Here is a 15,587-nt window from a genome sequence, read left to right as displayed (position 1 = left end):
TAGGTTTGCATAAAGGCGTCGAAACGATCCGGTTGTGGAGGAGTAGTTGTTACAGGTGGTGTGACAGGAACTATCTCACGTTGATTATTAACAGGTGGGTTATGATAGTTATGATTAACCGGAACGATACCTCTATTAACATTATAATTATTATTCTTATAATTATTATAATTACCTTGTCCTTGTCCTTGTCTCGGTGGAGCTTGATTGTAATTGTTTGCTTGCCTAACATTTTGATTATTATACGCTGGAGGTGTAACTTGTTGATTATTTTGCTAACCGTAGTTAGGATTTTGTCTCCAAGGTGTGTTAGGTTTGCTATTAATGGAACACACATTGTCTGGCTGTGCGGATGGTTATTCATAGACTAGAGGACAATAGGAGTCAGGATGCGCATGACTTAAACAGAAATTACATGGAATAGAGTTGATATTCATGATAGGGGTAGGCTTTTGTTGAATAGAAATAGCTTCTACCTTTTTAGTGAGGGATTCAATTAGAGTTTTAAGCTCAGGATAAGATTTAACCTCAAACATACTAGTAACCTTAACTGTTGAAGAAGAACTAGCGGAGCGGGAGATATCGTCACTACCCCCCCAGTTATTATTACGATTTGTTTGATCTTCTAAACATTTATACGCTTCTGAGGCTCCTTTACTGAGGAAACTACCCCCATTTATTATATCTAGGACCTCTTTATGGTGGTGTAAAAGTCCCTTGAAAAAGGCACGAACTATCGTGTCTTTCACAAGGTTATGATGTGGACACTCTACAAGCAGGTCAGTGAAATGATTCCAAGCCTCTGAAAAGGATTCATGAGGATTCTGTCGGAAAAAATGAAGCTTGGAAAGCATTTCATCTGTCTTCAGTGGTGGGTAAAAATGTTCCATAAATAGTTGAACAAGTTTGGCCCATGAGTCCACGTAATTAGGCCAGGTAGTTAACCAAGACGCCGCCTTGTCGGCTAGGGTAAAAAGAAACACCCTCAGTTTAATTTGTTTCGCACCAACCGAAGGATGATGAAATGTGGTAAGGACTTGTTCAATCCTACGCATATGGTGATAAGGTTTTTCATGGTCTAACCCATGAAAGATGGGTAACAAATTAAATATATTTGGGGGGATTCGGAAATCCCCCACTGGGTTTGCAAGAATGATACAAGATTTTGGGCTATCGTTCAAGGATTTGTAAAAGTTAGAGAGAGGAGACTCTCTTTCTTCAGCCATTATTTCAGGTGTGGTGTGTGGTATACTAGATAGGTGTGTGTGTTGACGTTCATGATAGATTACGTTAACCGTTTTTTCTCTACCTGACCTTAATCTCATTTAAGGCTAAGTCCAATGTTGAAAAAAAAAATATGACAACAGTCGAAACAACCCTGATTTTTTTTTGTATGCAAGTAGGGAGTATATTAAAGAATAAAGATTTGTTACAGAGATGTCAAGAGATTACATTAAGACTAGCTTAACAAAACCTGTAATATGTCCTAACTGGTAATTCCAATCTAGAAATAAAGTCAGGTTTTGTAGTACTCCAAAGCACTTGATCCCTATCCAAAGTTAAGGCCTTCCTCGCTGCTGCATCCGCTCCAAAGTTGGCTTCTCGACTTGTGTGAGTTAGCTTTCACCGCATAAGCTTAGATGTAACTCGTTTCCATCTGGACCTTAAATTCCAAGGTGTATTGTTCCCATTAAGACTATGCACAACTGCATTTGAGTCACATTCTATCCAAATGTATAGCCAATTGTTCTCTACTGCATTCTCCATTGCTAGTAGAACTGCCTAGTGTTCCGCATCATAGTTAGTTGCAACACCCAGCCCTTGTGCCAATACTCCAACCACCTGATTTGTACTATCCCTGAATATTACTCCAGCACCACTGTTGCCTGGGTTTCCAATTAACAAACCATCAGTGTTCGTCTTGATCTCTTCTGCTTTAGGTAGCATCCAGTGTACCTCCTTAATGATAGGTGCTGGCCTTGGTCTACAAGTATCTCCAAGTCTGTGATGCACTCACAAGTCCAAGACATTGTTGTGCATAGTGGCTTTGCTCAACATAGCAGCAACTATGATACCTTGAAGAACAGATTTCTGGATGTGTACCCTGTTGTATGCTAGTCCTTCGAAGAATCTTTTATTCCTAGTTTTCCATACCTATACCAAGACTTCCCAGCCTATGGATCTCTCCAATTTACATAAGGCAGGCAATCCGAAACAACCTTGATATGCTAGTATAAATCCTCTAACAGGGGATGCGAGGAGTGTAAGAAAGAAGTACCTGAATGCTTCCTTGCTTCGCTTATGAATAACGTCTTGTATACGCGAGCTCAGTACATTTAACAAGTTTGAAACACTGAATAACTTGAAGAAATGGAAGTTTGAACTGACCTGTGAAAATTGGGCTACTCCAGAAGAGGGCGCAGGTCGCGCTCAGAAATAGCCTAGATAGGGCGCGGGTCGAGCTCAAGTCCAACTCGAGTTACAGTGTTTTAAGCGCAGGTCGCTCAAACTTTTCCTTGTATGGGCGTGGGTCGCGCTCCTTCCTAGCTCGAGTTACAAGCATTTCAGCGCAGGTGGCGCTCAAACTTTGCCTTGTATGGGCGTAGGGAGCGCTCAGGCTTGTTCTTAGGATTTTTTTTTTTTTCCTGAATCAAATATTCACTGTTAGAACCAAACAAGGGTGGGTGGGTTTAATAGGACTTTAGGAAAATTAACAATACTAATGAAAACAATTCTAAACAGAACTAAGATGGTAGCGGCACCATTTGATAAAATGTAAAACCGATATTTTTACCTGGCAGCGGCACTATTTGATAACGGGGAAAACACTAGTTTTACCTACGAATAAGTAACGAGACTCAAACGTAAGTAAAACTAGAACTATTTTCTAGCTTACTTTTAATATTATCAAAGTTCTCTACTCTTGATGCTATTGCAATATAGTTGGAATAAAAAGTTCGTTCCACTCCTAGTTCTTTAGAATTCACATTAACTAAGATGATCAGTTCTATCAAAGTCGATGAGAATAACGATGAAAATTATACAAATCAAGATGCGATAATTCAAAAATACAGAAATACTAAATTGACTATATGATAATGAATTAGGGGGATTTGATTCCACCTTAATTCGACTTAATCAACTAGCGAGGAATTGTCGTAATCCGAATTGTAATGCTTTTGCATAACAATTGGGTGTTTCTAATCCCTAATTGTTCATGGTAATCTCTACCAACTAACAACTAGCATGTGAAGCAATCAAATCCATTCTCATGGTGAACTAATTATTTTCTAGAATGGAATAGAATATTACGAACTATTCTACGCTAACAACAATCAAGTTTTCATCAAGGCTTCTTCAAACCCCTCTAATTGAGGTTTTAGCCTTGAATCATTACACTATCATTTCTAACATAAGAACACATATAACACATAGAACAACCCATTATTGAATAAATAATTAAACTTATAAATCTAATTGAACAATAATAATAATGATTCGAAATGAATTAAAACAAGATTTAAAAATAATTTAGAACTAAGATGATGATTAACTAATTATCAAATTAAGACAACCTAATTATGAATTTAAAACAACTAAAACTAAATAAAAATTGAATCAATAAACTAAATTGAAATGAAAAACAAATAATTTATTATAAAACTAAATCTGATTATAAATAATATTCATTCTTTGCTCTAACTAATCTATTGGAATGAAAAAACTAATTCTATGAAGTAAAAACTAGATCTCCACTCCAACAAATTATTGGATAATTGCTAACTAAAAAAACTAGATGCTTAAGAGCTAAGTCTTGTGTCTTCAAATGGAGGAGACAAGATCCACTTTTTTGTGCATGGGCTGAGGAGCTATGTTTTGGGCCGAAAAATCGAGCCCAAAACCCAATTTCTTTAGTCCACAGAGGGGTTTTCAGCTAGATTTGACTTTAACAGCCTTTTCGTCCACTTCTACTCCTCTAATTGGGTCAAGGCTTAGACCATTGGAAAGCTCTTTCCAAGCTGGTTGTTTTGACATAAGGTAGGCCTAATTCCGAGGTCGGAGTCCAAAGACTTGGCCTTTGAAAGTTCTGCTAACTTTTGTGCAATGTTTCTACTCGCGTTGACTTTGACTTTTTAGTTTTGACCGAGCTTTAAATGGCCTTTTTCTCCTTGGATCTTGACCTTTAATCATAGAACTTCTTAACAACCAACCCTTGCTCCATTATCTCGCAAAAGGAGCGCATTTCTGCACATATCCGACTCCAATGCCTGAAATACATAAGAACACGATAAAAAGCACTAACTCTTACTTATTAATCACATAATTGGTCAAAAGCGATATTGTTAAGGGGTTAAAACTATGGTTTTGGGCTCTTATCAATGGATTTATTGGAAGCTTCTGCTTGACCGTTGCTTTGAGGAGCAGAAAAGACGAGGTTGATCTTCCATTTATGGGAGAATGCGTGAAGCTTTAGATTGTGGTGAGTATACTTCAAAAAGTTTGTTTAAGAGTGAGGTTCATCCTAAATTGTTTAGAGTTTGAGTGAGGGAGATGCGAAGAAGAAAAGTAGACTCTTGTATGGATTATAATGGTTTTAAACTAATGAAAACTTGAAAGCTTTGATTGTTGTATTGAAATGACTTGAAAACATGAAAGAGAAGATTGATTAAAACATTGAAATAAGAACAAGTGAACAAGATTAAATATTAAAACAAAGAACAAGTAAACAAGATTGATTGAAATAAAAACAAGAAAATAACAATTTAATTGAAATGAAATAAAACAACAAGAAAATAAAAACATGAATTGAAAAACAAGACAAAAATTTAAACAAACCAAATGGTTTGTATCCTAAGACAATTGATGGTTTCTCTCTCCCTTGCTTTTTGATTATATACCCCTACTTTTACCTTTTACAGATTTGCCCTTCTCCATTATAATTTAGACACCTAACACTTCACTTTTGCTTTTGCTTTTTGGTTTCTTCATGACTAAGGTAGGTTTAGGGAGAAAGTCATCATATTTTTAGATAAGTGCATTTATCTCTGGTCTTCTGATTTGAGGGCTTTGACTTTTAACTTTGACCGTTGATTTTGATCGGTTGACTTTGACTTTTTAAGCACTTTTCCATAGTAGCTACTGGTCTTCATAATAATCGTGATTAAGGCTCCTTTTGGTGTTAAGACACAGCTTTTATGATAAGTGGTCTGAAATACTCCTTAACCCATAAAAGGTAGTAAAAGCTATGAGTTGTCTTTTCGTTAAGCATAAGAAATATTGTATTGCAGCAATATAGGGTAATAAAACGCACATTTGGGAGCTGATCAATGCGGAGATGGTGTGGCCGGTGAATTGAGTGCCATTGTCGGAGACGATAGTGTGTGGGAGGCTGAAACGAGTGATGATGTTATCCCAAACGAAATTTTGGACGTCATACTCATGAACGTTAACCAGGGGGATTGCTTCAATCCATTGGGTAAAGTAATTGGTGATGACCAGGACGAAGAGATAGCTGGTTTTGGGTTGTTTGCGTAGCAACCTGACAATGTCGAGTCCCCACATGTGGAATGGCCAAGGGCTAGAGATGGTGTACAATGGTTGTGCGGGTTGGTGAATGTTGCGAGAGAACTTTTGGCATTTGATGCATTTTTTAGCATATTTGCAGGCGTCGTGCTGCATGTAAGGCCAGAAGTAGCCTTGTTGTATGGCTTTGTGGGCCAATGATCGTCCACTTGCGTGATTCTCGCATTCTCCCTCATGAATTGTTGCAAGGTTGAGGTGGGATTGGAATGGAGTGAGGCACCGAAGGTGTGGGCCTCCAGCCGATTTTTGGTACAAATGGTTATTAATGATGGTGTACATTCTTGCCTTGCTTTGGAGTGCACGGTTTTGACATGGGTTAGTGGGCAAGATATTGTGTTGGAGTAGGTTGAGGATTGGTTTCATCCAACTGGTTTGGAGGTTTGCTTCCATTGTGGGGAGTAAGTCGGATACCGTGTTGACTGTTTCTGTGCTAACATGGTGCTGTGCGAATGTCGATAGAGAGGAGTCGGGGGGACATAGAATTGGTGCGAGTGGCCAAATATGTCAGGGAGTTTGCGTGTCTATTTTTTTCATGGGGATATGCTCGAGGTGAAACTTGTCAAAGGGTTTGAGCAATTTTTTGGCAAGGAGGTATCGAGTGAGGTTGTCGGTATTGGTGAGGTGATCGCCTTTCAATTGGCGAACGATGAGCTGGGAGTCGCTGAATGCTTTGATTTTGGTGGCGCCCAGGGTGGGCAGTATGTAGACCGTCAATGAGAGCTTCATATTCAACTTCATTAAATTGTTAGAAGTGGCGAAGTTCAATTGAATGAATTTTTCTATGATGGAGCCCTCAGGCGATTGGAGTGTTACACCAATATCGTTGCCTTAACTTCGTTGTTGTTGGATCCATCAACATGCAAGGACCAAACGTCGCTCTCAGCAGGTTGGGGTGGGCAGGGTTTGTATTCTAGCTGCTAATTTGGGTATTCGGTTGGGTATTCGGTGAGGAAGTCAGCGACTGCTTGAGCTTTGATAGCGGTGCGGGGTGAGAAATCAAGATCGTGCTCGGCTAACTTGATTGCCCATTTTGCGATGCGTGCAGATTTGGATTTGTCGTTCAATATGTATTTCAGGGGTTATTCGGTAATGACCCGGATGGTGTGACCCTGGAAGTGTGGATGAAATTTTTGTGCTGAGTACTGGAGAGCAAAAATGGAGTGGTGTGTAGCGTTGCTCGGTGGGTAACAGGGTTTTGCTGGTAAAGTACACTGGTTTCTCGGTTCCGTTATCGTTCCGGAGTAGGACAGAAAGTCGGATGAAGAAAAGTATAGGTACAGATCTTCGTCGCTTACGGGTGTGGATATGAGGGGGGTAGATAGGTAGGTCTTGAGGTTGGAGAACGCTTACTGGCATTGGTCATTCCATTCGTATGGTGATCCCTTGCGAAGGAGCTCCAAGATGGGTCGACACTTATTAGATGCCTTGGAGATGAACCTATTTAGCGTGGCGATGCGCCCGTTGAGTCGTTGGATCTATTTCTTGGTAGTGCGGGTGGGCATGTTTATGATGGCGCAGATCTGATCCGGGTTAGCTTTGATGCCGTATTTTGAGACAATATATCCAAGGAATTTACCAGAGGTAACACCAAATAGGCATTTGGCTAGATTGAGTTTCACGTTATATTAGCGGAGTCGATCGAATGCAGCTTGTAAATGCATGATGTGATCAGCAGCTTCGAGGCTTTTGACAAGCATATCGTCAATGTATACTTCCATTGTTTTGCCAATCATATCGTTGAAGATGGTATTGACTAATCGTGGGAACGTGGCTCCCGCGTTCTTAAGTTCGAAAGGGAGGACGATGTAACAATAAAGACCATCTTTGGTGACAAAAGCTATTTTTTCTTGGTTGTCTGGGTGGAGGGGGATTTGATTGTATCCGCTATAGGCATCCATGAAGGAAAGTAAAGCATGGCAACATGTTTGGTCGACTAAGCGGTCGATGCGGGGAAAGGGGGAAACTATTCTTGGGACATGCTTTGTTGAGGTCAGTAAAATTGACACATACGAGGACCTTGCCGTTATTTTTTGGCACAATGACGATGTTGGCTACCCACCTAGGCATGGTTACGGGTTTGATGAATCCTACGTTTTTTAGATGCTCGATCTTGTCGTGTACTTGATGCTTATAGCGGAGGGATAAAGTGTGGGCGGGGTTGTTGCTTAACGGGACGATGTTTAGGGTCATCGTTGAGGTGGTGGCATGCAATGGTGGGGTCGATGCCAGGCATGTTGGTATACGAGAAAGCAAAAACATCTTTATTATCAGTGATAAGTTTTACAACTTGCTCTTGAAGAGTAGGTCCTAATTTAGTGCCAACATAGATGTGTTGAGGGTTGATGTTTGTACCAATGTTGACCTGGACTCTATGGACGTCGATATATAACTGAGGAGTATGAGGGGTACAATTCTGACCTTGTTCAGGTACTGGAGCTGTGATCTAGGCCGGAGTGGCATCGTTAAGGTTCATGGGGGGTGGTGGTGGAGTGAATACCGTGTGGTACAGATTTTTTGTTGGGGGTGTGCTAGATTGGGTATGATTGCAGTGTTGTGCTTGGAGTTGATCGCCTCAGACTTTCATGATGCCATTGGGGCTAGGGAATCGGATGACTTGGTGCAATGTGGAAGGGACAACGTGCATGTTATGGATCCAACGGTGACCAAGAATGGCATTGTAGGAGGATGGGATATCAAGGATGCTGAAGCAAGTGCGCATTGTGACTTCGTATCCAGTTTCGTCGATGATGGGACGGGCAGTAAGACCTCGCCCTTAGTGTCGATGCGTAGATCGTTAAATCCATAAATGGGGGCAACTGTTGGGATGAGTACGGAATCAGGGAGGCCGAGTTTCTGGAAGGTGTTATAATAGAGGATGTCGCAGGAACTGCCAAGGTCGACGAGGATGCGGTGGACGTTGATACCTTTGATGCGCAACTGGACGACGAGTGCATCGTTGTGGGGGGTGTAGACCTTGTTGAGGTCGTCATCAGTAAAGTATAAAATGGCTGGGCTGAGGCCCTTGATGGGGGGAATTATGGAGGCTCGAGTGTGGGTAAGGTTATAGTAGTGATTCTTGTCACTGATCTGACGGCGTTTGTCATGGTGGGAGTAAGCTAGATTGGGCTTTTCTGCCTGGGTGATAGTGTGGTGCAGGAGGTGGTGACAGTTGTCGTCTGGGTGCCAGAGTGTGATGGCGATTGGGAACAGGGTTGCGCTGAAAATCGGAGAGCTCTGGCAGTGGGTATTAGCCAGTAGCATTCGTTCGAGCGGGTACTGCGGATAATGAACAAATTTGGCGAGTTTTCCTTGGTCGATTAAGTTCTGGATGTGATGCTTCAAACTTTGACACTGAATGGTGTGATTGGATTGAATGTCGTGGTATTGACAGTAGGGACGATCGGGGAGTTCTTGGATAGGTTGAACATCAGCTTTAAACTAGTGAGTGTTCTTGAAACGGTTATAGATATGAGACAAAGGACGATTGAGATGCGTGAAAGTACGGGATTGGGTAGGTGGATCGGGTAAAGGGTGTGGGTGTTTATTGCGATAGAGGTCAGTGTCAAAGTCGCGAGGGTGTTTGGGTTGGGGTTCTCGATTGGAAGTAGCGGCAACGTGCTCGGTTCGTTCTGCAAGGGCGGCGAGGCCGCTTTCTTCTTTGATGTATTTGTCCACTTTTTTGTAGAGGTCACTTAAAGTGGTTGGGTCACCACATAACAGGGAACGACTGAGTGGAGAGGTGGAGGTAAGGCCATTTTTGAAGGCGATGATGATGACCGACTCAGGGGCAGAGTGTTCAAGTGACAAAACGGCTTTCTTGAAGCGTTGGAGGTAAGATTCAAGTGGTTTGTAGGGTCGCTGCTGGGTTTTGAAGAAGGTGCCCATAGTGGGTTGTTTGGCACGATTATGGTAGAATTCATAGGAAAAAAGGTGTTTGAAGGTAGAGAAGCTAGTGATGGAGGTGGGTGGTAGGTTGAAAAACCATTTAAGGGCCAGGCTCATGAAGGTGGAGGGAAAGAGACGGCATAGTAGCCCGTCTAGGTGCGTGTACATCGTTAGGTGCTGGAGGAAACTCTTGATGTGCTCGAAGGGGCAGGTGGAACCATCGTACATGGTGAACTTGGGCTGCTAGAAGTGTAGGGGAGCAGCGGTTTCTTGGATCTCTTTGGTGAGGGGGGAATCATCAAATTTTTGGAGGGTGTGTAGGATAGCTTGAGATATATCTTTGCTTCCATACGGCTCACTGACGGTGGGTAGAGGTGGTGCAACGACTAAAGTGGTAGCCTCGATCTGATTGTCAGCTTCAGAACCGTTGATGGGTGGGTGGCCTTAAAGGCATCATATTGTTCTTGTTGTAATCATAATTGATCGGCAATGTGTTATGGAATGTGTTATGGAAGTTAAGAGTTCAATTGGGACAAGATCAATCGATCAGGAATATGGTTACACTTCACCTGTTCATGAAGAAAAGTGAATTTTGGCGTTGATACTTGTGCCCATAATACAAAATATCGGGATATGGGTATTTAGCGATACTCAATTTCTTGATATGTATTGTGGATATTTCAGGGATATTTTATATTGTTTTACATGCAAATATCGTGGATATATCCAAAATATTGACAAATATCGTGGATATTTTTGATATATCACAATATATTTTTTGTATTTAATTTATTTGAAATATAATGGTAAATATTAAATGAAATTATTACCTACACAAAATATCGCCAAATATCCCCAAATATCACAATATATCTCCAAATATTGTAAATATCATTGAAATATTGTCGATATTTGTAGTCTCATATATCTCTACACATATCACGATATTTTTGTATCCATTACTGCAATCTCGATAGATATCACAATATTTTTGCGATATTTTTGCGATATCAAGATAGATATGATTGTCAGCTTCGAAACCGTTGATAGGTGGGTCAGGGTGGATGGCCTTAAAGGCATCATATTGTTCTTGTTGTAATCATAATTGATCGGCAATTCGGCGGTGGTGGGGGGAGGCGTTTCATCTTCCATCGGTAGAGTGGAGGGGAAGTGTGAATTACTGGGGGTAGAGTTGATTGGGTTGTCAGATTCTCGTCGAATCAAACACAGACGACACCAAATGTAAATATCTAAATTTACATCAAGGATTAGGAGTTAATTCTTAGCTCTTAGGTGTAGATAATCAAGAGGGGATGCTTTTTGAGTAGTATTAATGGTTGCTTTTCATATGTAATAAGATGTTTACGTATCCTGATAAGCACCCAAAACTGTAATATTAAACTCCGAGAGACATAGCATTTTGGTCAATTATGTGTTTAATAATCATGTAATAATTATATTTTTGTACTTTTGCAGGTTTCCACAGTTAACATGAATGTAATGATAAAACATGCATCGAAGTACGAGAATATTGGAATATTTGAAGTTTCCCACTCAACCCCAGTGAAGCCCAACAAAGCCTGACTAGAGTCGAAGTTTCCAAAAGAACAAAACCAGTGCAGAACGGGTCCACATATAAAGAAGCAGCAAACTTCCGAAGCTCACATCTGATAAATCTAGATGCCGACGTTGGCTAGTAAACTACCAGAGAGTGACGGGGTGACCAACTTTATAAAAGACGTAAAGTTGTAAAATGTCAATATCGGCCAGCAATTTGGACATACTAAGTGGACCCACTCTGCGGGCCCAAAGACATGACGAGTCAGCATAGGCAGGTGGCAAGAGATGGTCACAATTTTGTGCCACCTTGCAGAAGGAAAAAACACGTATCAATTCAATCACTACACCAGAAAAGACATTTACTAACGGTTATATCCGTTACTAATATTTTTACTAACGGTTATATCCGTTAGTTCTGGGGCGTCACTCTCACTTAGGCCAACTTTAGTAACGGATATAACCGTTACTGATTAATAATATTAGTAACGGTTATATCCGTTACTAAAATTATTTGTAACGGATAGCCAACAACTCGTGACCCGATTAAATTTGTCATTTGTAACGGATATAAGTGTTAGTCAAGTTTGGCGCGCTTCAGTTTCTAGCGGGAAAATAATTTGTTTCTCACGGATATAACCGTTAGTAATGGATGTGGTCACTTGTTTACTAACTATTATTTGTAACGGATATATCCGTTAGTAAACTGTAGCCACTAAATAAAAAAAAAAATCACGGGTCAAATAATATCCAATATAAATTTGGTCAAATAATGTCGGATGAGTAGAAGCGTAACTATGTGGATGACTTCTCATACTTATATACAATGATATGATGAGTACAAAATTTTCACCGAGGTCGGGCAGAGAAAGGAGCTCCCAAAGCCTTCCGAGAGTGGTGGACATGAATGTACTAAGTCGAGGGAGACTATGGAGAAGCAAATTGATTCTTGGACCCTCTCCTTTGCCATCGACGCTTCTTCGAATTCTCTGAGAGATCTGAAAAGCTTCAAGAGTGGTGATTCTTTATCGATGCTATAGGTACGGCGTGTATCGAGGGGCCCATGTATGACCAAGGTCTAACACAACACAATCTTAACAATAGAAAATCTTTGGACCCCAAGAATACAGATATAAGAAAGAGGGCACCAAAAGATAGAGAACCCAAAGCACAAGTTCTCATCTATAGCCATCTTCACCACTTAGTGATGAGAATAGAAGGAAATAACTCAAGATTCTTCTCTAGGGTATATACATATGGAAATTTGACTAAGCTTCCGACAAGAAAAGGAACTTGATCCAATTGATTTTAAATGATAACCGAAGCTGCAAACAATTAAGCACAAAATTAGAACAACGTTCTTTATCTAGAGGCCCACCACAATAACTATTTAACATCACCTCATTGAAAGACAAAATGCATCAAGATCACTTTAAACAATATAAAATGGAAAGTGAAAGGCAAAACTGAAACTAGCTAATTTTACAAAGACACCGCACCTAGTCACCTACAAGTGTACAAATATCGCTATCAGAAAATAGCATGTCAATCGCCAACATCATAGATAAAATCAAGGCAAGAGATGAACAGATGCATACTTCCAAGTCCCCATACTACATCAACACTACTAGGACTCAGCTTAGATACTGCGTGTCCAATTTAAATATGAGGTATCCCAAACATATGGGTTGTCAATGCAATACAAAAGGTTCGCAAGGTTTGGAAAAAGATTTGCAAGCAGCCCAGTAATATATTATCAAGAAAATCAAATCATTTAGATTTCAAACCTTTGAAGCCTCAATCTCGTAATCAGCATCATCATATAGAGGCCCACCAATAAAGAAACCATCTGGTTCAGTTGTCGTTTCCAGCACTAATTCACCTTTCTGCAGAGGAGCGTCGCCACTATTATCTAGAGTTACAACTCTTATATCAACACCAGAAATCGGTGGAGAAACTGAACCCTCGATATACAATCCCGATCGACCCGAGGAAAAGGGGCGGAATCTTTTCTTGACAACCATCAATTGTAACTGAAACCTAGAAAAGAAAGGTAGTAAATACCATGTTATAGCAACAGCCCACGATAAGAACGAGTTCATATTGCTCAAGGAATCATTTTGTACCTCGTGGCTTACGAGTAAAGATGGCCCTTTCTTCGGTCTTGTCACCTTTCAACTTCATCTGCAATATGGTTGGCATATTGCCAAGTTAATCAAATAATTTTGCTAAAAATGCTTAATCATATAACTTGTGGAGCGTCCTTATCAATATACCATATTAAGATGCAGCGTTTTACCTTGTAATTATTCTTGTGCACATTAAAACCAAGAGGTTTGGCAGCTTCCTCTATTTTAGACATTATTTCATTTGCGGTACCGAGAAGTAAAGCGTGTTTTCGGCTGACGAGACCCTATAGTTGGAAGGTGTAAACAAACGATTACAAAGGAGCATTCATTAGTCAGTCCGAAAAATGAAATTTTTAGGAGATAAATTGCAAAGGGAAACAGTCATGCTGCTGGTTGTTTTGACCAGTGGCTGGTGAACATAATCATACTCTTACAGTTACAATAACACCACTGAGCACGAGAAAAAAAAAACAAAGCATAAGGGCTCAATTCATCAGAAATTAGTGATCATACCTTTGAGTCGTTAAATACAGCAACAACATCATCGAGGCTTACGTCTTCTCCTTGTTCAAAGTCTGGTGGTCTATACCCTTTCTTAAACCATTCATTTTCTAGTATGTCAGGGATTGTAATTCTCTGGGGAACATAAAAAGGTGTAACATTATAGAAAAGCCAAACACATCAAATCTACGATGCTGATTTCAGTACAAAACGAGCTCAAAGATTGGGCTTGGGGTCAGAAGTTTAACTATAAAACCACTAAGCGTGGAAGAAGCTTTCGAGAGTGGAGACAACTTTACTGATAAGAGGATTGGGGTCAAGGATGCTTTAATTAGGTTCTTTTGCGATGGGCCGAAAACCATGAAGGACACGTAAAATCAGCCTTGTTGATCTGTAGTTTTGATGAACTAGATCATGCAACACTTCTCGATCAAATATTAATATTGAATTAGGAAGGAAATCATATTTAAGTAGTCACCTTTTGTCTGAGAGATATTAGATTTGACTTCGTCAAAAGGCAAGTAGCGAGCCATAAGAACAAAAAGAATCACTCCACAGGGACCATATATCATTTGTTGTTCCATCATAACCTTAATCATTAAGAACCTAATATAAGAAAAACACCGGGAAAAAAAATACAAACCGGTCATAAGATGCAATAGTGAAAACCAATTCATGATTAAACAAACATAGAACCAGAAAAATACCTCTTGAGCAACATAATTTAGTGTCCCACAAGCGGTGTGAAGTAGGCCATCTGCCTCTGATGAAATTAAAGAGGTTTGCTCTTAGTTTATCATTATCTTCCAATAAGCACAAAACAAGTATTTATGAAGGAAGAAAGGAGGAGAATGGATTAACTTTGGAGCCTCCAACTCAAAAGTCAAAACCAATAGGCAAGGGGTGGAGTGGCCCCAAGATCTTGGGGCCGATCTCCTAATAAAAGTAGTGCTACAATAAACCGGTTTGAAAAGTTGATCGGTAAATAAATTATATAATCCTTTCATTTGGAGCGAACTTTTGCAACCCATCAAGAGAAAACCGAATCCTAAAACACGGGCCGGTTTCGCATTTTCAAAGCATTAATGTTTGTAATACTATTTCACCTCCTATACAAGCATATAACCTACTAATGACTAACCCATCAAACTGCTTTTACGTCCCTATCAATAAATAATGCCAAGTAGTAACAAAACGAATCGATACTAAAGGAACTTCGTAGTAACTATTGTTTCGGCTCAAGAAAGCATTAGATTGACACATCAAAAGGTCTCGGTACTTAACAAGAACAGTGTCATCATTTGAATTTTTTGAGCGGATCACTTACCTAGTTAGTGGTTGTGCCTCACAATGGAGCGAGAAAGGGAGGGTCTTGAGGGCAGAGGAGGTGGTGGAGAATTTACAACATTTGGCTCGAGTGAGAAGCCCAATCCATCCGGCTTATTGCTATGAGAGATTCCGGTTTGCGGTAATGTCTTGTTGTTGTCCCTAATCTTCTTTCCCTGCAGAAGTACATCAACACGAGACCTCCCCAAGTAAAGCGTTACCGCTTCCATTCTTGTCCTCTATAAACAAATAACATGCCAACAAAGACACAATTAAAACAGCGAGAGATGGATCTTTGTTTTAAATAAAAAATCAACCAAGTTGGACAAGAAAAGCTAGTTATTTGGGACAAAGACTTATTCTGAGAATGTCGAAACCACAATACTAAAATAGGAAGCTTCGTATTACCTTGATGACCAACCAACGGTTGCACTTTCCGGAATCTCGATAAAGAGTTACGGTATCTTGAAGGACTTGATAACCGAGCTTCACCGAGATAAGGAAGATAAGTGCATGTAAGAACTCCTTAAATGTAGGAAGCCAATATCATTCAAGGACACATAATCAATTTCTATTACCATGAGAATCTTTGGATTTGGGAGGACG

The sequence above is a fragment of the Coptis chinensis genome, chromosome 8 (assembly GCF_015680905.1).
Source record: "Coptis chinensis isolate HL-2020 chromosome 8, ASM1568090v1, whole genome shotgun sequence".
Lineage (NCBI taxonomy): Eukaryota > Viridiplantae > Streptophyta > Magnoliopsida > Ranunculales > Ranunculaceae > Coptis > Coptis chinensis.
This window is presented reverse-complemented; position numbering follows the sequence as displayed.